The sequence below is a fragment of the Ptiloglossa arizonensis genome, chromosome 2 (genome assembly GCF_051014685.1).
Source record: "Ptiloglossa arizonensis isolate GNS036 chromosome 2, iyPtiAriz1_principal, whole genome shotgun sequence".
In the NCBI taxonomy this organism is placed as follows: domain Eukaryota; kingdom Metazoa; phylum Arthropoda; class Insecta; order Hymenoptera; family Colletidae; genus Ptiloglossa; species Ptiloglossa arizonensis.
The window spans coordinates 14660873-14683361 of NC_135049.1; the positions used below are offsets into that span (position 1 = coordinate 14660873).

At 35.4% G+C, this 22489-nt stretch overlaps 1 protein-coding gene across 7 annotated transcripts in view; it reads left to right on the forward strand.

Moving 5' to 3' along the window:
- The window catches only part of C3g (C3G guanyl-nucleotide exchange factor), a 111712-nt gene that overhangs the window by 53250 nt on the left and 35973 nt on the right, over window positions 1–22489 (forward strand). Inside the window, exon 1 of one of the 7 annotated variants that reach the window (XM_076305413.1) lies at window positions 2826–3357. The exons of the other annotated variants lie outside the window; for them this stretch is intronic. The gene's annotated coding sequence lies outside the window, so the exon portion shown is untranslated. Of the gene's footprint in view, window positions 1–2825; window positions 3358–22489 lie in introns of those variants that run through there. 7 annotated transcript variants of the gene reach the window in all.

The window sequence follows — 22489 nt, forward strand, 5'->3', positions numbered from 1 at the left end:
AAGAAAACTGATTGAAATCATTTACTTAAAAGTTTCATCGATCGAAAAGATCGTCTATAAATAAACTAAGTGTTAGAGTTTCGAACATAACGTTACTTTGGATATTGTCTTTTTGTTCCACGATATAGTATTCGGGAAATGTAAGTACTTTTCTCGAATCGAACTTCGCAAGCACATCTCCAGAGAGGAAAATTTTTTTGGTTACGATCTCAAAGTTTTCCCTTGCTATCGATTGGTTCTGACTCGGGAAAACTTGTTACAGGTTTAGGTCGGACTCGTTTGAAGATGAAGGTACATACTCGTGGAAGTCTCGATACTGAAAAGTTTCGATAAAAATTGAGAAATTGCCGGTAACTTTATCGCGCAGTTAACATTGATCGTGGAGAAGTTAACAACAATAATAGTTTTCGATGCTATCGTATTACTTTGTCATTTTTGTATTAACTTTCACCGTCCGAACGCAATAGGAACTCGTTTAACAAGATCGGTTAATGTAATGTTTCTAGAGTTAATTGAAACATATTTTAACCCTTGGTCGTGCTTTGCGTTAATAATTCACCGTGATATTACTCTGTCGATTAAAGGAATGAATTTCGAAAAGGTTCGACAATATTGCCGCGGAGTATGATCGAAAACACGAACCACCTTCAATTAACGAAAAGCTTTTCCTGATACGATCAAACGTTTAACCTTTAATGTTCGTACTATTGGAAATGTTATATTATTCACTGAAAATCGCACCCCGTTGCAGCCAAAATATATTTGACGTGCAAAATGAAATGAAAATAATTTAAAAAAAGAAAGAAAAAAAGTTTTGATTTATAAATCCATATTTCCGCAATCGTTGTACATTGTTGAATGAATTTTATCGCGGAATCGTCGTGAAAAAAATTTCTCTTCGAAAACGACAATAGGATAATTATACAATTGATAGCAAACGATGAAAACTATTCATTTTATCGGTAGCCTTCCGGTGTATTTGGAAATTTATTATTCGTAGTATAATAAGGATTATTCGAATGGAAATATAATCGTTACGTTTCGTTGAATACGTAATGTTGCATTTTATTATGATAAACGGTGCGTAAAGAAGCAAAAATAAAAAGGAAAGAAAATCGCGAAAATGTCACGACCACTGTACGGATTGAGTAGCTAACGACGGTACATATATGGTATTCGGCAAATTACAGCCAATCGGATTGCACTGGAAGTTGAAACGCATAAGGATCGTGTTTTTTACGGTCATCCTACTTGTACCGCGGGTATCCAGAATTTTATGATTGCGCCGGACTACGGGACTGGTCGTGGAAATACCACAAAAGCGGTCGAAAGAATGTAACAAAAAGAGGTTGGAAAAAATTGCGAGAGAAACTTCATCCTTTCATGGGCAAACTTTAACGATCGTTTTAATAAAAAAAATTCATGTGGTACATTCGGACGAAAAAAAGAAGAAGAAAAAAAAAAGAAAACTCTTATACTCGCGATGTTTGTTACTCGATCCTCTTTCGTAAATAAATTTCGCGACGGAGCGGAGATTAAACCTCTCGAGTTTTAATTTACGGAAAGTCAGAGCGAAAAATTCGGTAATTTGAAATTTCTCTCTATCTTTTTTTTTCTTTTTTTTTCGATGGAACGAAACGTATCTTCAACGAGAAAGAAATGTTCGGTCTTTGTGGATATTTGCGCGCCACTTTGGAAACGAGCAAGAAAAGCTTCTCCGGAGTCACGTTCCGGAGTCAAATATCATGGAGAGAGCAGAAGGGATCTCGACTTCGCTCGGGAGAAGGGGCGAGAAGTCTGTTTTTCGATTTTCGTCACGAGAACAGACCGAGAAGTTTATAAAACCGTCGCGCTGCATTTCGAATGTAACAAGCTGCAGGCGTTTCAAATGCTTCTGCAAACCCTTTGCTGCTACCAGCTTAATTATAGCGAAGGTGCAACATTCTCTCTAGTTTCCCTACATAAACAGTTTTGACGTAATTTTACTTCGAGATGAAACAGGAGTTCGCGGAGTCATCGTGAAAATTAAATCTAAATATCGAGTAGGAAAATGTTCATTTATTCGGTAATTTTGTCCACCGTAATGGAAATGATACAAGCTCGAGAAAACATAGAATACTGTAAGCAAAATGAAGGATAAAGTTTAACCAATTGCTATTTTGCGAAAGTTTAATCCTTCTAAATGACCGTCGTCTCGTAATTCAATATCGTGGTAAACGTATCGTCGAAAATATTACGTACGAAACGGAGCGCCCTCTGTTACGTGTTCTCGCGTAAAAAGAATTCAATTTCGCAGTTACGATGGTTCGCAAAGAAATCGTTCCGGATGTGGTTAAACCGTGAAATCTTGGAACGTATCGCGTGATATACGAGGCCTGAGCGGTTCGTGGTCGCCAGACACAAATAATTCCCAATTAAAATGGCGAAAATAGCGACGTATTATGTTAAATGGCTTGCGAACACGGCCGATGCATCTTTCTGTCAACGGGAGAGCGCGAGCGTGAAAGACGCAAGAAAGCTTGCTCTTATGATACACGAATTGAGCACCGGGGGTGGAACAAAGACGGAGAAAAGGGGAAGAAGAGATCGAAGATCTTTCGGGCTACACGCGACAAGTGCGAGAAGGACGGCCAATCGGAGAAAAAGGTTCCCCGAGAAGGACCAACGGAGGGCGGAAAGGGAGGGAAACAGAAGACGGAACGATAGGCGGAGATAAACAAGCGCGAGGGAGAGAGGGCGAGTAGGACACGCACGGCAGTGGGACAAAGACGGAAACAAGAGATCGTACTCGATGCTCGTCGGGTGAAGTTAGTTAGCAGTCGATGCGCACACGCCACGCGCTCCGGACGTACGTCGTCTCGTTCCTCTTGTGTGTCCTGTTGTGTCGCGCGACCGTTCCGTTCCTCTTCGTTTGTCAACGTGTCCGGTTCGTAGCGGGGAAACCCTACTGCTTCCGCTCGAAAGTGAGTTTCCTCGAGTGAAGGAAGAAACTCGGTCGTACGTAACCTCGATGCTATCACCGCGAATAGTTCGCGCGAATGGTGATAAAAGTTTCGTGAAACGAGTCGCGGCGTTGATACTTCGCGTTCGCGATGCTCGCGGTAATATCGGCGATTTCCGTTCGTTCGACGCGATTCTGAGATTCGCGTGCCAAGTGTGCGTGCGCGATTAGGTTAAGCGGGCTCTCGACGCTACATTGCCAAGAGTGATTTTCGGAGGAGAGCGTTACCGACGAGAATATGGTCATTTGGTTACGGGTGCTCGAACGAAACGTAAACACGGACGAATAGGTTCGTCGACGTTGTAGGTGAACCCGAGGACAAGACGCTGGAATACATTCCGGAGACACGAAGCAAGGTAAAACCGAATACATATACACACTTCATGAAACGCCGTGAACGTATTTACGAACCGAGTGTTCCGCGTAAGCGGGTATCGAATCGAATCGTTCGATTCGTGTATCGTTGCGAAACAATCGGTTAGAAGTGTGTTCTATGTAAAATGTACACCGTGGTCACGTTAAATCGTTCAAATATGCACGCGTCCGGCAGATCGCGGGTCTTCGTGCTCAATTTCCTCCCGATATTTTCGAACGGTATTTGAATTTTAAAACCGCGCACGGCACGACGTGAACGGTGGATCAATCATGGCTGCACGGTGGCAATGACAGGATGGCGTTTATTAATAACTTCGTGACAGAAGTGACGTGCCAGTTCGGACGAACGTGAAGCTTTCGTGTTTTTGCCGCGTAACGATAAATCACGCCGGTTCGTTGCCAGTAAACTGAACCCCGGCTAATGAAACTTTTCCGTTTCCACTATTATATCGTACGTGAGCAGCCAGTGACTCACTTCGCGGGCGTGTTCCGGGTTTTTTTATTTTTTTTTCTTCTGCGGTTTGAAATAGTGCGACGAGATCGTAGGAAGGGTTATTATTGCATCCTCATTCTGTTTCGAGGCGTCTCGGTGTTCGAAGTTTATGGTCGACGAACTTGGACGCGGAACGGAATATTTTTATACCGCTCTCGTGTATTCAAGAAGTGTCCCGAAGGTATCTCGATCGTATTTCCATGTTAGTTACTACATTACGAATCGGTTATTTGTTCGATTCTTCGTTTGTTATTTACGATGCAAGAACAATAGAAAGCAACGGTACGATTGAAAATTACAAATGCCGGAGAATCGATGCACGCATTGAAAATATAAGAATCGTTATGTTAATTGTACGTTATTTTGATTTTTTGTACCCCGGTCACGACGTATCTCCTTTTACGCTGTTTGGAATTGCTCACTCGCGACTGATAATTATAATTTAATTGAAATCCATATTCACGGGGATGTCACGAGGATCGTTCTAAAATTAATTTCACGGCTGTAATTGAATTTTGTTAATATCGTTGTTTAAGTATAATACGTTTCGGATGGAAGTGCCTTTCCTGCAGTGGTTCGTGAAAAGTTGTAACTCGATCTCTCACTGTTATCGTTCATAATCTTCGAGAAATATTCCTTAAGTGTGCCCCATTAACCCCCGAGTCATCATTGAATGTGTTCTGCTCGCTCTTAAGTGAGGTACCAATGGCGCTACGACGATATTTAAGATAAAAATGTGACACTGAATACACCAAGATAAACAAGATTTATTTTATTCTTTACATTGCTTTCTAGAATACAATTTCATTTGAAAACATCTCGTCGAACGATACGCGTATCTTACTCGTTTAATTTAATCAACGTCGATACCTTGATGCATATACGCTTTCTGCGAATTATTGTGCAAAACTGCATAACAAGTATTCGAATTTAAAATTCACAGCAGCGGCGAAACTTGTACCCTTTTAATTGCTGCAGATTATTCATTCGGATCACGATACGATGAGTCGTTATAATTTTTCGATAATAACATTCTTATTCCGATGATCATTATTACCGTTATTATCGTAATGGTTTCCGTAAATCCAGGCTAAAATGAGATTACAATAGATTTAATACCCCAGACGTTAAAATTAACGATACTGATTGCAATTTATAAATGAACTAGAATACCAAAGTATTCGAACCGTAAATTATAATTTTTATAATACTACATATTATGTATAAATTTTCTTTTTATAATTTCTTTCGTTACCTTAACTATAGATTAATGAACATTTCTTGTATCAAATTGACCTGTATCAGAAAGAGATAAGTATATCACATAGAGAATTATAAAATTAGAAAGCTTTGAAGAAAATATAAATTTCGATATAAATGGATATAAATATCGTTAAATGGATAAAAGTCAGTACAACTGGTAGAAGAAAAATTCAAACGATTTTTATAATTTTCCTCGTCAATCGAAACGCGTCAAAACGACGGATCCCGTAGAATTAATGTTAATATAGTCGTTAAAGGTATACTGAACCCCATTGTGCTTACATACGTTCTTAGTTCATCGATTGAAAGGAAACTTACTATCGTTACTGTTCAAGCTCGACGACCGATTATTACCATTGGTAATCTTGTAGGAATGCCACGAAACCATCGATATTCGTTAAGAACGACTCTCTACGGGCACTGTATTATAACAATAAAACACACCGTAGAAGGAATTCAGAGATGAGATCATTGCAAGTGCACGAAAGTAGGCGGTCGGGCGATTCAATAAACAGGAGGACGAAGGTCGGGCTTAAGTCATCGAGCGTGTTAACATTTTTATTTTCGTTGCCGCTCGTTCTTGCTAATACGAAAGGATTTTTAAATTGATGGTCGAGGGAACGTCTTGTTTCGTCATCCGTAAAAATATTTCTCCGGAGCACGCTCACTCTCGGTGCGAAATTGTCCATCGTTTTCGCTTGCGTCTCGATCTCCGTAAAATGAATTCAATATACGAACGAAACGTGTTCGTAATCTATATAGATTCTATCGGTACAGTTACAATTACACGATTACAACGCAGTGTGTAATTGTGATTTATGGAACATTTGTACGAGAAGTATCTCATAGTAGAAATCGTTCGGTACATATGTATATAAAAAATAAATTTAAGTATAAAAATATAAATTTCATCAGTACCATTACAATTACACAATTATAATGCAGTGTATAATTGTGATTTATGGAACATTTGTACGAGAAGTATCTCATAGTAGAAATCGTTCGGTACATATATATAAAAAATAAATTTAAGTATAAAAATATAAATTTCATCAGTACCATTACAATTACACAATTATAATGCAGTGTGTAATTGTGATTTATGGAACATTTGTACGAGAAGTATCTCATAGTAGAAATCGTTCGGCACATATATATAAAAAATAAATTTAAGTATAAAAATATAAATTTCATCAGTACCATTACAATTACACAATTATAATGCAGTGTATAATTGTGATTTATGGAGTATTTGTACGAGAAGTATCTCATAATAGAAATCGTTCAGTATATATAAAATTTAAGCTGTAATTGTATAAAAATACAAACTTAGTATTTTAAAAAAAATTTTCAGAACTATTCACGTTCTAAGTTCACTTGTAACTCATTTAACTAAATTCTTGATATTCTAGAATAATTGTTCTTTGTTCGTCGAATCGTGACTTTTAATTCGTGTCGTATATTTTCGATTACTCAAATACGATTTTTCGAAATTTGCCCTAAGTGTTGTTTTTTTTTTTTTTTTTTTTTTTTTTTTTTTTTTTTTTTTTTTTTTTTTTTTTTTTTTTAATGTACGATGAAGATCAATAATTTCTACTCTTCCATTGTAACTTTCTCCTTTTCGTATTTTATTTTACCAGTAACTTTCAAAGTAATCAATGCAACGAAATAATAAAACTAAAACGTAGTAACATTTAATAAACGAAAAATACGAAAGAATAATTGCCATTTTATTTATGTATTCATTTTGCATGATTTTTTGCATCGGTTTTTTACATTGAAAGGAACAGTAACGTAGTAGCAATATTTTAATATTTATTGTAGAAACGTCATACTTTCCTGGGTATTGCACTTTATGAGCAATAATGAAAGCAAGGAGAACGACCCTGAAGCTGAACTATGGTTTGCATCCTCCATGCAGAATTGCAATTCGGTAGCCGCGAGATTAAATGTTTTTCGTTTGCAATCAGGGAGAAATGTAGGAAAGAAACATAAAGGTAACAGAGAGCATGATGAATCGTGGTATACACATATTTCTTATTGCCCCACGTTGTCTGTGATAAACGAAGATCCATCGGTTTCCATATCGTAAACTTAACGAAAGAGAGTAAAGAATTCTTCAATGTTTCATCAAAGTTGAAATTTCACACTCGTTCTTTACTTTTCTCCCGCGCGTGCAGTTGAAAATCGAGAAAATTTATTGTCTCTGGGTACTCTAAAACTGCGAGTGAAAGTCAAGTTTTCTATCAAACTGTGATAATATAGTTCCACCCTATTCAGTTTTCCTGTTTCCTTGCACTCGCTTTATGAGAAAAGTTGTTCAGATCGTTCATACTATCAGGTAACACGTTCGTCGGGAAAAATTCCATAGAATTTTAATACCATCCGCAGAAAAATATTTTTTCTCGCTCCCTGTGAAATTTTACGCCATCATGGAAACGCGTCGTGCATGGAGTAAGTAACAATAATCATTTCGAACAACTTTATATTTATGTATTCTTTTTTTCGGGAAAAAATATTTCACGTGAAGTATATTAGGTTGTTCGGAAAGTCATTTCGTTTTTCTTTTTGGTGAAAATGAAACACGAGTTTTTTAGAGTGTATAAACATTTCATTAAATTATATATTCTCCATTTTGGAAAACGAAATGACTTTCAGAACGACCCAATATTTTATCCAAAGGAACTTGTCGAACAGAAGCATTTCAACTTTCTCGTGTCTCGTATTTTCCAAGACAACAAGAAGACCAAGAATGATTTAAATGGCACTTACTATTTATTCAATCAATACTGATTGTTAGAGAGGGGCTAAATAAATATTGCCCGCTTTCAAGTTACACTCTTTATACCAGATTCATTATTCATTCGGTCAATACTAATTGTTAGAGAGAGGCTAAATAAATATTGCCCGCTTTCAAGTTACACTCTTTATACCAGATTCATTATTCATTCGGTCAATACTAATTGTTAGAGAGGGGTTAAATAAATATTGCCCGCTTTCAAGTTACGTTCTTTATACAAGATTCAAGTAAGAAATTCTCTCCAATCTTTATATTTATTCAATGACAATCTTCGAGGAAAGAATTAACAATCTTCCATTTATCATTTGAAAACGGAGATTACTTCGAATCGTAATCATCCTACCTCCACAATAGTTAAAAAATACAATTCATATTTTGAGAAGTAATATCGCTTCAACATTACCAGTCGTTAAATTCGCCTATTTATCGTTTGCAACACAGCATTAAAGAAAAAAAAGAGTAATCATTCAAAAAAATTTGAAATCGTTTTAATATTTCTCAATGGCTTACTTACCATAATTATTTGTATCTGGAATTGTATCTTCTAGATAAGAAACAAAATAGTAATTAAAAACTCAATTTACTAAATAACAATATATTTAATTCACTTCTCAAGTAATAATTCGCGTAACTTATATTTCAAATAAATTCACCTTCAAACAATTTTCCCACTACAACTAGTTTTCCTACTTTGACCTTACAATTATAATACCGATAATAGAACGTAAGAAATGTGAATCGTCTCTGTTCGAACGCACCCAATGGAATATGACACACTTCGAAAAGGAACGTTTCCCGTGATCGATAAATCGTAATTTCATATGTCTGGTCTTGCACAGTTCCCGATGTCTTACCTCGTATATCGTCGCCCGTTAAGTGTTCGTCCCGCGAAATCGGATATCAAGTTCGCAACGCGAGACCGTAATTTCTCATCCAATGTAAGCGAAAAATTCTGACACTGTCTCGACCGTGGATCCAGCTGCTCGACAAATTTAATGTCAGGGACAGCGCGTAACAAGAGACTCCTTCTAATTAATTAAGCGTAGCGTAACGTTTGCGTGGCAAGTGCGTGCGGAGATAAGACGGATTTTCATGCGTTTCGTCGCGAAGAATTTTATTAAACGTCGGCTCGCGTGACTTTTTTATCTCGTTTGATCAGCCGGAGGAGTCCCGTTCCCGCATACGCACGGTAGCGTACCGATATCGATCGGCTCGATTATTTAAACGTTGATCGCGTATTCGGTGGTTTCCACTTCCAACGCCACGCCACGATGGGAGCTGAGCGAACAGTTTAAACTTGTTTCACGCCTACGCGTCGAACGATGCATAAATTGCATCTTCGAAGCGATTAATTATTTATGCGCGTTCCCCGTGGACATGACGTGTTTATTACCACTCTCGTGAGTCATTCCCGGGTTTTGAGTCGAGAGTAGCGGAGTCTTCTTCGCACTTGGTTTCCTCGCAACGATAACGCGACTTGGAGATCTTTCGAACGATAAGCGTGCTTTTGGAAAGTTTCCTGGAACTTTCCTATTCGAGATTTTCTACATTTTGTAGATAACGAGACGTAAAATATAGATACGAGAACCGTGTATAATTTAGCGAGTCTTTCTTCGCAACTAAAGGTCGGAATATTAATTTCTATTGTTTGTACGATAATCGTATGCAGAAGGCTAAGGTAAAGACACTTTAATCGTAATAAAGAGTCTTTTTGCTGTTCGATAAGTGTGCTTTTGGAAAGTCTCGAGGAACTTTTCTATTCGAGATTTTCTACATTTTGTAGATAACGAGACGTAAAATATAGATACGAGAACCGTGTATAATTTAGCGAGTCTTTCTTCGCAACTAAAGGTCGGAATATTAATTTCTATTGTTTGTACGATAATCGTATGCAGAAGGCTAAGGTAAAGACACTTTAATCGTAATAAAGAGTCTTTTTGCTGTTCGATAAGTGTGCTTTTGGAAAGTCTCGAGGAACTTTTCTATTCGAGATTTTCTACATTTTGTAGATAACGAGAGGTAAAATATAGATACGAGAACCGTGTATACTTTAGCGAGTCTTTCTTCGCAACTAAAGGTCGGAATATTAATTTTTATTGTTTGCTCAATAATCGTATGCAGAAGGCTAAGGTAAATCTTCTTTGTTTCGAAGTAATGTAAAGACACTTTAATCGTAATAAAATGTCTTTTTGCTGTTCGATAAGTGTGCTTTTGGAAAGTCTCGAGGAACTTTCCTATTCGAGATTTTCTACATTTTGTACATTTTGTGCATTTTGTAGATAACGAGAGGAAAAATATAGATACGAGAACCGTGTATAATTTAGCGAGTCTTTCTTCGCAACTAAAGGTCGGAATATTAATTTCTATTGTTTGTACGATAATCGTATGCAGAAGGCTAAGGTAAATCTTCTTTGTTTAGAAGTAATCTAAAGACACTTTGATCGTAATAAAAAGTCCTTTTGTCGTTGAATAGTTATTGTTTGTTATTTCTTTGCATTTCGTCATGCTTTGTTATAATCCATAATTCTATAGCTACCCGGTGTTATAATATGAACAAAGTATTAAGTAACATTGGACAGTATTAATAAAGCATCGAGTAATATTAGACGAATTCCAATTATATATATTTATAATTCATTTAAATTTAATTTAAAGGCACAATAAATCGAAGTCGACCAATATACAACGAAGTGTATACATAAATTTATTTCAATCGATTAGAAGGAATTCGATGACGTCTGAAAGTTAAAGAAGTTATAAATTTATCGCGGTGAACGAAAATAAAACGGAATTATAATCTATAAATAATTATAATTACGTTTAAAATGTGTACCTCTATTTCTGCATAAATTTCTCAAAGTAAATAATTGTCTAGACTCGCATTGTTGTTACTAATTTATTTTATCGAACGTCACCAAAAACATGATACGCGCGTAGAACTCGCAACAGTGTACAACGAAATGGAACATTTCAGAATAAAAAAGAAGAATTATCGAAAATTGAACAAGAGTCCACGTGCAAAATGAATATCGTACGAAAGCTGCAGCTCTGATTTTTGTTTGCAACAAGCCGATAAGATGATTTTCAAAAACGAAAACAGAGACCTTTTCGCCTAATTGGAAAAGTGTTGCACTTTTCTTTCTATTTTCAATCCCGATATTTCAACCGAGCACTGTGCAACAGCTTCGAGACGAAAAAAATATCTGTTTCGAAGACAATGCGGAAACCTTGCTTGCGTAATTCAAAATTCTTCGTAGGGGGATTAAAATGTTCAACGAGTTCTCGTGTATAAAACGTTACGGTATTGTGTACGTTGAACGAGACTGGAAAAAAGTAACGTTGAAAAATACAAAAAAAAAAAAAAAAAAAAAAAAAACACACACACACACCGACCGTAAAAGGGAAACACGTTTACGTAACCGCGCGAACAAAAGAAAACACAGTGTACAATTTCCCAGCGCGGAGATTACATTTGGAAAAAGAAAACCGCTCGTTTCTAGGAATCTCGCGCATTAGCGTTTGAAAGTTGGTCCTTTTTTTAACGCGGTTAGCCAGCTTGGCTGCTCTGCATCTAATTTCCCTGCACACGCCCCTTGCATCCCTTCTGGCCGCAGCACATGCTCGACACACGTGTCACGCTATTATGTCAATCGTTACCACGTGGATAAATGCGCGAGCAATTTATTGCTCGCCACGACTTCCTACCAAACGCGTGACGAAAAACTGACGCGAGGAAGAAGCTTTTTTTCACCGAGAAATGCATCTTGTATGCTACTTGAAAGAAAAAATAGAAGCGACAGGACCGAACGAAGGAGTATCATTCAATATCGAAACTATTTTGGTACAGGAAGTAGTCGATACGCGTCAATTAGAGACAACAGGTATGTGTTTCTTATTAATTTTTAATACCGATTTTTTTGTAACGAATATCGGTCTAAGAGAGAAGAATAATATTGTATAATATTGAATAGAATTATTTAATACTGTGTATATATATTATAATATGTTATAACACTGTGTACGATATTATAATATTGTTATAACAGTGAGTGGAATAATATGAAACTTACAATACTGAAATGAATAATATATTAATATTATTATATATTAATATAATAATATACACTATATTAATATCGATGCTATTGTAAACGCAACAAAGACGGAAAATAAATTCTAATTTCGAGTTGTACCATTTTTAACGATTGCATTTTCTAAATTGTAAAATTATGAATGAAGGACAATTTTAATTTCTCTGTTCTTTGTTCGTACGAATAAAGCTCGTAAGGGTAAAATTTTATTTTGTCTCAAGAGCAAAGAATTCGTATCGTATGTCTCTGCTGCTTCCTTCGTAACGATTAGGTTTCACTTCCTCATTTTTGAGACGTTGAGAATAATATCCATGCGCGTTCGGAGTTACACGATATTGGAATCGATCAGTATTTGTTACAAAAGTACGGATATCGAAAATTGATACCAAATAGCTGACATTTCAATGCCTTTCGATACTTTCCATTAAGTAGTTCGATATTGTTTGAATATCGTCAATATGTATCGTATCAGTCCTGTCACCAACTGTCCGATAACGTCGCGATGAAAACGAGAGACTATCAGGGACGTGCATTTCGATTTCTGAATTACTCACCGAGTGTTTTCCGTGGTCCCATTGTTCTCTTTCTCGTTTTATTCCATCATACACGGAGCGTTTCGTTTTTATCCAACGCGTAGGTTAATTTCCGAGATAAATTCGACACGTCGATATAATGAATAAAATTCAATTCTCTCTGATTCGTTTTCAAGTTACAGAATACGAACGTACTCGTATTCGAGGTCGAACTGACGAACAAATAGGCTATAAATAATTACCTATTGTCGATAGAGAAATTGTAATTGTAATAAAAGGTGTAATGATAAAGAAAGAAAACTCAAAATCGTTTGAAATTCGGATTGTTAACGATGCACGAAACTGATGGTAGAATTATACGCAAGAAAGATAATGGAGATTATAAAAAATATATATACACACATTGCCTCGTAAATATCTAACGTCGTCGAGTTAAAAAGTAATTCGAACCGTGCAATATATCGTAAAAGAGTGTTATAAATAATAGGTAATTATACCTATTGTCGATAGAGAAATTGTAATTGTAATAAAAGGTGTAATGATAAAGAAAGAAAACTCAAAATCGTTTGAAATTCGGATTGTTAACGATGCACGAAACTGATGGTAGAATTATACGCGAGAAAAATAATGGAGATTATAAAAAATATATATACACACATTGCCTCGTAAATATCTAACGTCGTCGAGTTAAAAAGTAATTCGAACCGTGCAGTATATCGTAAAAGAGTGTTATAAATAATAGGTAATTATACCTATTGTCGATAGAGAAATTGTAATTGTAATAAAAGGTGTAATGATAAAGAAAGAAAACTCAAAATCGTTTGAAATTCGGATTGTTAACGATGCACGAAACTGATGGTAGAATTATACGCAAGAAAAATAATGCAGATTATAAAAAATATATATACACATTACCACGTAAATATCTAACGTCGTCGAGTTAAAAAGTGCTCCGAGCCGTGCAATACACTGTAAAAAAAAAATGTTGATTGGACCACTAACGATGGCAATAACAGGAACGGACCAGTTGGAAACCATCTAACTGTGCGGTCCACCCCGTATACTCGCGATGAGGGATTATTAACGAAAAATACCAACCGTGGATTCTACGAGAATGGTTCCCGTATAAACGAGACTTTTTAACTAAATGCACAGGACAAACATACCGACGAACCAATAAAGAATACTTTTTGTTGCACAGTGTCCAACGGTGATAGAATTTTTAACCCGTGTAACAGTTATTCGAACAACGTGTACAAGATAAACAAATGTCTCTCACCGTTAACCGACGAATAAACATCGGTGTTTAAACTGTAACACGTAACGTATCGCAACGAACGAGCCAAAATTTAACTCTCCGATCGATTAAAATCGTTTCCGTCCGGATCGAACTTTTTATTTATCGCGTTGAAAAAGATACTACCGATTCACCGACAAAGGTGTGCAGAAGTTAACGAACACCTTGGAAAAATAAAAATCTGTCACTGGTTGGCGAGAATGTATTTGTAATAAATACATATTATATATATAATATTATATATATTATATAATATGTATTTTACAATTCCATATATATAATATTATATATATAATATATGTATTTTACAATTCCATATATATATATATTATATATATAATATTATATGTATTTTACAATTCCATATATATAATATTATATATAAAATATTATATGTATTTTACAATTCCATATATATAATATTATATATATAATGTAATATGTATTTTACATGTTAATACATTAAATATGTATTCAATACATATAATAACAATAAATTGTAATACACAACAACGATAAATTTATTTTTAAAAAGGGTCTCTTTTATATTCCGAGCACCAAAGTTCAACCTTACACGTGTTCCATAAAACAGATCACGGGATCATAAGCGAGAAGTCTGAGAAATTCTCGTTCTCTCTATCACCCTTTCCCCCTTTTCCCCTGTACTTTTTTTTCCTCTCTTCTTTTCTTTGTCTTCGAGGTGTGTTACACGGAAGAAAGCGTCGCTAGGTGGAAGAACGGGAGTGGGTGGAAATTGGATTCTTGTTTGCAGAGACTTATTTGATTACCGTGGAAAGCGATTTTCCGTGGTGGCTCGCGTTACAGGTATCTCGGCTCGGTCTGTATAAAGCGACGAGGACTCGACGTGAAAGCGAAATCAGGATCCGCATTATTTTGCGGCGAGCAAATTAAATGCAAATGAACGCGATGGTTTTCGCGTGCGATGCTACCGGGAGCGCCGAACGCTCCAAGTGATACTTTAAATGATTCGATTACTCGGGAACGAAACGTCAACGGAAATTACTAGACTGTTCGCTAAGATTTTTCGTTCGATAAAACTTATTTAACGGTATAGTAATAGGTTGCTCGATAAGTTTTGTCGAGCCACGTACGTGTCTTCGAAATTAAATGGGGAAAGGGGAAATTAATTTACTAGTATCGTTAGTTGTATATTTTGATAATTGTCCACGAATATTGTAAGCAAAAACACCGGTCGATAATTGAGTAATTTGAAAAAAAGAAATTTGAAACGAATCAAATTGACCCATTTGGTAGTTCTAGCGTTGATACTCGATCGTTAATAAGCAAGTAAGGTAAATGTTCGTATTACCGTACTCGCGAGAATGTGCTTATCTAAAAAGCGAATAATTAATTTTCTACTAAAAATACGTGATTGAATAAAATACGAATGGCTGTAATTAACGGAGTCTTGGGTTTTCTAATTAACACTAGAACTACCAAAGGGGTCAATTTACCACATTTCGAACTTCTTTTTTAAATTACTTAATTATTAACGGTGTCTTCGCCTTTCATTTTCTATTTGTACCTTTTTATCGATCATCTTTCGTCTTTATTATCGTTTCCCTTTTTATTCTATTTGTTACGTGTATTTTTAGCTAATCTCGGTCCAATATGTATTGTTAAGTAAAATTTATTATCTCGAATGTAATTGTATTTAAAATCGTGGACGTTCAATAATTTGTCTCGAGAGATTTTTCTTTTCAGAGCGAATTTTGAAAAATATTACGAATTGAACTTTTCGTAAATTTTGAAACGACAAATACACTTACATTTCTTTCTTTCCTTTTTTTACAAACAAAAGTCTAGGAACAAGGTGAATTCCGTTTTACAGGGCGCGAATACGATCTCTAAAAATTCGCGTACACGTTTAAGCATAATGCTCAAATTCAGGAAGCGTGCAGTCAGGCTATTCGCATTCTTCCGCACTTCCGCCGAGTGCACTTCTCGTCTGCATTACGCCAGCCACTTTTCCAGTGGCTTTTCACCGGAAAAGAGCACAGTTTGCGCCTAGTGGAACTTAGAATACTCATCCACTCGGTCAGGTGATTCATTCTTGCTTTTCAAGTTTTCGCGTTAGGTGTACGTTAATCTCGTACCGAGTATCTCCTTTATCCGTTTTATTTATTCTTATTCGTGGAAACAAAAACTGAGCAATAATCTTCAATAATAAGAATCAATTACTACCTCCTGATCTATAAGAAAGGAAATCGAGTAGAATTTTGAAACAATTTTTAAAGAAATACACGTTTTCAGATTCTTTAATCTGACATTTTCTCTATCGAACGACATAATTTGTTTTTTAATTACATCTTATCGTAGAAAAGGTAACATTTGTAGAAGAAACAACAAAGAGAAATAATTTATTCCCGTTACATATTTCAAATCTACATACTCCTTTGAGAGTTTGTTTTTTTTAGTTTTATTTTATTTCTTTTTGCGAAACTTAAATATTGGATAAAAGATTTGTATTAAATCGATAGGTGCATCTTAGTGCACATACGAAAAGCATCAGTTGGGGTAATTGACGAAGTTGATATGTATTTTTAAGTAAAGTTTCTTATCTCAAATGTAATTGTATTTAAAATCGTGGACGTTTAATCATTCGTCCCGAGAAACGTTTCTTTTTAGAAGGAGTTTTGAAAAATATCTAACGTGTACTTTATGAAACAACGGAAATATCAAAGATACCCATTGCAATTGCTTTAGGAAAGCTTTTTAACTGGCACAATGTTTCAGAACACCGAAGAAGTTTAAAGTCTTCTGAAACATCCTCAAGACACGGTTCCGTAATGAAACGAATTCTTGAATTAAATTACAACGTTGAAGGAGGAAACAATTTATATTTCCACGAGACTATTAAACGTAATAACTGGTTATTATGCATTTGTTCTCGAGTGGAACTGCACTTTCTTTCAGCGATGGAAAACATCTTCCTTTTAAAGTTTCGTATTGTTCGGGCTCAGCTTTCAATTATTTATTTGCATCTACGATTCTCGGGAGCGTGCACAACTCCAATCTTACTTTCGACGAAGGAATAATCGGATTATATCCGCGAGTTATCGAGGGAAATCGATGCTACGAGTATTTTGTTTATTTTCGTACAATGATTTTTCTCGTTTAAAAAAAAATCATAAGAAACAGATACCAGCTCGTTCAAAACTTTTATCGTTTTCTCCATTGTAAAAAAAAGACTACAACACTCACTTTGAACAACTGTAAATATACGAATATTACACTATAATAAAAATGAATATAAAACAATCATTTTCTTCGACACGATGTGATACGTTTACATTACCAACGCCCCTGTCTGATCAAAAGAAACAATTAACTCAAACTAATTAATTATACGAAGTTTATCGTCCACTTATTACTATTCTACAAAATTTTTATTTTATTATAACGAGATCACAGATACGATTAAATTTCTCAAATCGCGTAAAATGTTTCGTCGTAGAGATTAAAATCGAAACGAAGTCCGATTCGCTCGACGGAATTATGGCGTCGATGGAAATGATTTTCTCGGTGACTTTAATGCCAACGTTTCGGTATCTTCGGTTTCTCACCTACCCCAAAAAAAAAAACGATATTACACGAAGCCGAGTTTAACTGGACTCGGTCCATTATGCTTGCGAACTTTCCAGCTGGAAGCTTCCAAGACTGTTTAAAGAAAAGAGACGATTTAGTCGTATTTTGTCCTTTTATCTGTACATCGCTTGAAAGCATTCTCTTCGTACTATCTCCAAACATTATAAGGGCTCCGACTCGGCCCTTAATGGATCTACTGTTTGCATCCCAGAGAGCATCAGCAGATACTCTTGTCTTACGATACAACCCTCATCCTTTGAAAATCAATCTCCCTCGTTTGGCCTCGGGTTCCCCGTCTAGATTGTCTCTCGTAAATTTCATTCGACCAGAATGGAGTAACGTTATTATCATTTTGAACGATCGCTTACGCGGAGATTCAACGAAACGGTCAACTTTCGTGGTTTATATGCAAAAGAGCCACGGAATACACCCAAAATGTTCCCCCGTATTTTCACCTTCGTGCAAACGAATTTTTCGTTGCTTCTACACCCCTTGACTCTTATTTTTAATAAGAAAAATTTACTCATTGAACGAGTAAAGAAACAAAATCGATACATTTCGTTTCCAATGTGTTTTTCTTCGATAATTTTCTGTTCCTCGCAAACTTTCTAATTGTCTAACGATTATCTAAACTTTAGAATAGGTTGCTCGATAAATTTTGACGTTCGATAAGAAATGAAGAATATTAGGTTCGTTGTTTTATTTTTCCAAAGATGATACTACTGTTTGACGAATTCGTGTATTTACAGTTGTTTGAAGTTGAAGTGTCGTAGTATTTTTTTACAATGGAAAAAACGACGAAACTTGTCGAACAACCTAGTATCTGTTTCTTGTAATTTTTTTAAACTGTCTAATAATTATCGAATCTATTCGAACAGTGATTTAAATTTTATTATAGATAATCATTTTACGTTCGTGTACACCAATTTGATCTGTCGTTACGGTTTACATACTCAAAGAGTTAGTGAATTTAAATTTTCTCCCGTCTTTGGTGTATTATCCTGCGAGAAATATTGTTCGAATTATGTTTGAAACATTTTACAAGAGAAACTGTACGAGGAAACATACGAATTGCTGATACGCATTCAATTTTTCGTTCGAATATTAATCCGTAACCGATAGAATTTGCACGTTAAAATATATAATAAAGAATTTAATCGAGGATCTCTTTGAAACGATTACCCGTGGTAGAAATTCAATCAAAGATCGAATATCATTATTCATTCTCGAAATAACCGTTGAATATATTTCACGGTGAAATATGCCGGTTTGATTTATTTTAATTGCGAATAATCGGCGAGGTCGTAGCGGAACAAAACCGTGGATTCTTTTTCCGGAAAATTCGTTCGATTCTTTATCATTTATCATGGAAAGAGTCGCGCAACATATTCCACGATGGAGTAGTACACAGGCTCCGATTTATTCGAGCATCAATTTCGATTCTGGAATCCTTTCAACGATAAAATTGAATAACGTTATCGACGTATCGAACGATTATTCATGCTAAAGCCCCGTGATACGTCGAATGTAATTTATTATCGGGCGAACTGGCGAAATGTATTTTCCTCCAAGGGCGAACTAATCCAATTTATTTGCACGTTGATTTTTGCCTGTAAATAACTGAAACGCGGAAGTTAACGAAGTGGCCATTGTAAATCAAATTTGACGTTCCGTGGGCTTTCGAGCGTTCGTGTCTCATTAAAATTAACACGTACCGTGTTTGAAGTGTCACTGTCCGATATTGTGTTGCAAATTAACGAAATTTGCAACGGTCGTTCCCTTGCAAATTTCATTCGAACAGTATCCCACGAGAGATTTGTTTTCTAATATTTTATTTTATTTTTTTTCTTCGTTCCAAGTTTATAAATACGAATTAATTATTATAAATTAACGAAATTTGCAACGGTCGTTCCCTTGGAAATTTCATTCGAATAGTATCCCACGAGAGATTTGTTTTCTAATATTTTATTTTCTTCTTTTCAGTCCAAGTTTATAGATACAAATTAACACGTACCATGTTTAGAGTATCACTATCCAATATTATAAATTAACGAAATTTGCAACGGTCGTTCCCTTGGAAATTTTATTCGACGAGAAGTATCCCACGAGAGATTTGTTTTCTAATATTTTATTTCATCTTTTTCATTCCAAGTTTATAGATACGAATTAACAAATACCATGTTTGAAGGGTCACTATCCAATATTATAAATTAACGAAATTTGCAACGGTCGTTCCCTTAGAAATTTCATTCGACGAATAGTATCCCACGAGAGATTTGTTTTCTAATATTTTATTTTCTTTTTTTTCTTCACTCCAAGTTTATAGATACGAATTAACAAATACCATGTTTGAAGGGTCACTATCCAATATTATAAATTAACGAAATTTGCAACGGTCGTTCCCTTGGAAATTTCATTCGACGAAAAATATTCCACGAGAGATTTGCTTTCTAATATTTTCTTTTCTTTTTTTTTCATTCCAAGTTTATAGATACGAATGGCGGTGGTTTATTCGAGTGTATATTTTTCGTATTAAAGTTGGGCACAATTTTGCATAGGCGAGTCCACGACGGCGCTTTATATCTTCATCTACTTCGAGGAATTAAATTAAGTTTACTACACTTGGTGCAACTTTTTCCATGCCTCGGTGCATCGGGGTATGCAATTAATTCTCGGGTAACGAGCTTGCGCCTGGCATATCAATATTAGAGAGTTTCTGTCTTTTAGCTGCCCTCCCGATATTTCGTGTTTAAGTGTACTCGTGGCATTCTTTTTAATTAGAGTCGGAGAGGATTGCTCTGAAAAGTCATATATTCACTTCGTTTAAAATATTAGAGATGATTGGTAAACTTTGTTTTTATTCCGATTTGGGTTCCCAATGAGAATTATTAATTGGAAGTGAAACTCAGTAAAACGAGAAAAATTGTGTAATTATGTTCAACGTGTTATTTCGCAGAACGAGTTCCTTTTTTTAAAAATTTCATATTTCGTTATCTTGCGTTATCGGAGATTCTTCTTTGGTCCCGAAAAAAATTTTATCTATTCGAAATTACACATTGTTCGTGCTCGTGTGTGTTTCTAAAATTTATTTACAATTTGATGCGAAGAATTTCTGTTTCTTTTAAAAGTATTTTTAATTGCGGATTGTTAATGGAGATTTTTATACACAGAGTTGTTTTTCAAAGACTATTGGTGCATTTTGTAATAAGTAAACTGTCGATTATTATTTTTCCCTGCAGAAAATGTAATTTTCTCTTTTTTTTTTTTTAATATGAATTTAACATCGTATCAACTACTATATAGATTATTAGACATTTAATAGGTGCGTTTTATATGTCAGTATACTATTTTGCAAAGTTTAGTTTCTTTCATAAATCGAAGTAAATCAAATAATCAATAAAAATTGGTAAATTACATACTTCACATCTTGGGTTTGGATCTCTAGTAAAGAGACACGATTTTTAAGTACAATTTGAAACAATCACTATCGCAGAATTTTTCAACGCAGATCAAATAAAAACTACTAACACCTCACAGTGTTCAAAAAATTAGAAATTATAAAATGAAAGCCACGTTTTATAAAATCTAGTGTTTAGCTCAAATTTGTTCTTTTCTAGAAGAAAAAGAAGTTGGATAAAAAAAATGTTAATTAAAAATATATAAAAATAAAAAGAATCAACACCGAGACAGAGTATACAACACTTGGATGGTACACGGGGAAAGATAATTATAAAAGAAATTAACGTGTCTCGAGAACGTTGCGAAATCGGTACGAGAATGTCTCGATTGTTCGTTTCGATCGATCTGAGAGGTAAGTCTAATACCTGTAACGATTTCCAAAGCATTTTAAAATCCACTCCGCGGAAACATTTGCAAGAAGAAGAACCGTTCGAGTTGAAACACCGATTCGATCTCTTAATTCAGACAACGACATTACCCCCCACCCCGTTACCAATTCCGTATTCACTAATATTGCCATCGAACCATGAAATTCCCAGCTGGAAACGGGCCGTGGTATTCCGTGAACATTAAAGCCCCGTAATTGCATCGCTGCGAGCGAAATGCATCGAATGGTCGCGTCGCTTCGAGAAAGAGCGACGAGCGTTGCACGTTTCCATGGGTACCATTCTTGCATAAAATTTCACCTGTTAACAAATTGGCCGGGGAATTTGTTGATCGGAATCTGTCGGGGAAAGTCCCGGTGTACCGTATGATTAAACTGCTGATTGGAGTGAGAGGAATTAAACGAGGTCCATTAATATTCTGTAATATGTATGATTAGCTCTTCAACTGCTGCGGAATAAATCATCGTGTTTCGGAAGAACGGTGACGAGTTATCGATCGCGTGTTTCTTCGATTTATTTATTTGGTTGTTCGGAAAGTCGTCACGTTTTTCCAAATGGAGAATCTATCATTTAACGAAATGTTTGTACATTCTAAAGAAATCGTGTTTCATTTTCATCAAAAGAAACGAACAACCCGGATACAATTCAACGCGAAGAATTTCTATTTCTTCTGAAAGTATTTTTAATTTTGTATTTACGAAATGGAGAATCACTTTTGCGTACGATGGAGTTTCTCAGAGAAAGTAGACAGTTGGAGTATTTTGTAAATAGGCGAAGTGTCGTTTGTGATTTCCGTTGAGTACGAGATTTTAATTAATCACGAATCGTAGGAATATCGAGATTCGTATCGCTGCAGATACATGAGTATTTTGATATTTACATCGTGTGTAATTTCTGAAGCGTTGGGAATGTATACGAATGTAATGAAACATTAATGAAGCGTGTCGTGAGAAAATTACTCGTTTGTTTAAAGGGGAATACTTATCACATTACACCTTGTATACGATACTGCAATATATTACGCTTAGTGTACAATAATAAATTACACCTATTGTAGAATAATATTATTTAAAGGGAAATACATATCACATTACACTTTGCATACAATACTGCAATATATTACGCTTAGTGTACAATAATAAGTTACACCTATTGTACAATAATATTATTTAAAGGGAAATA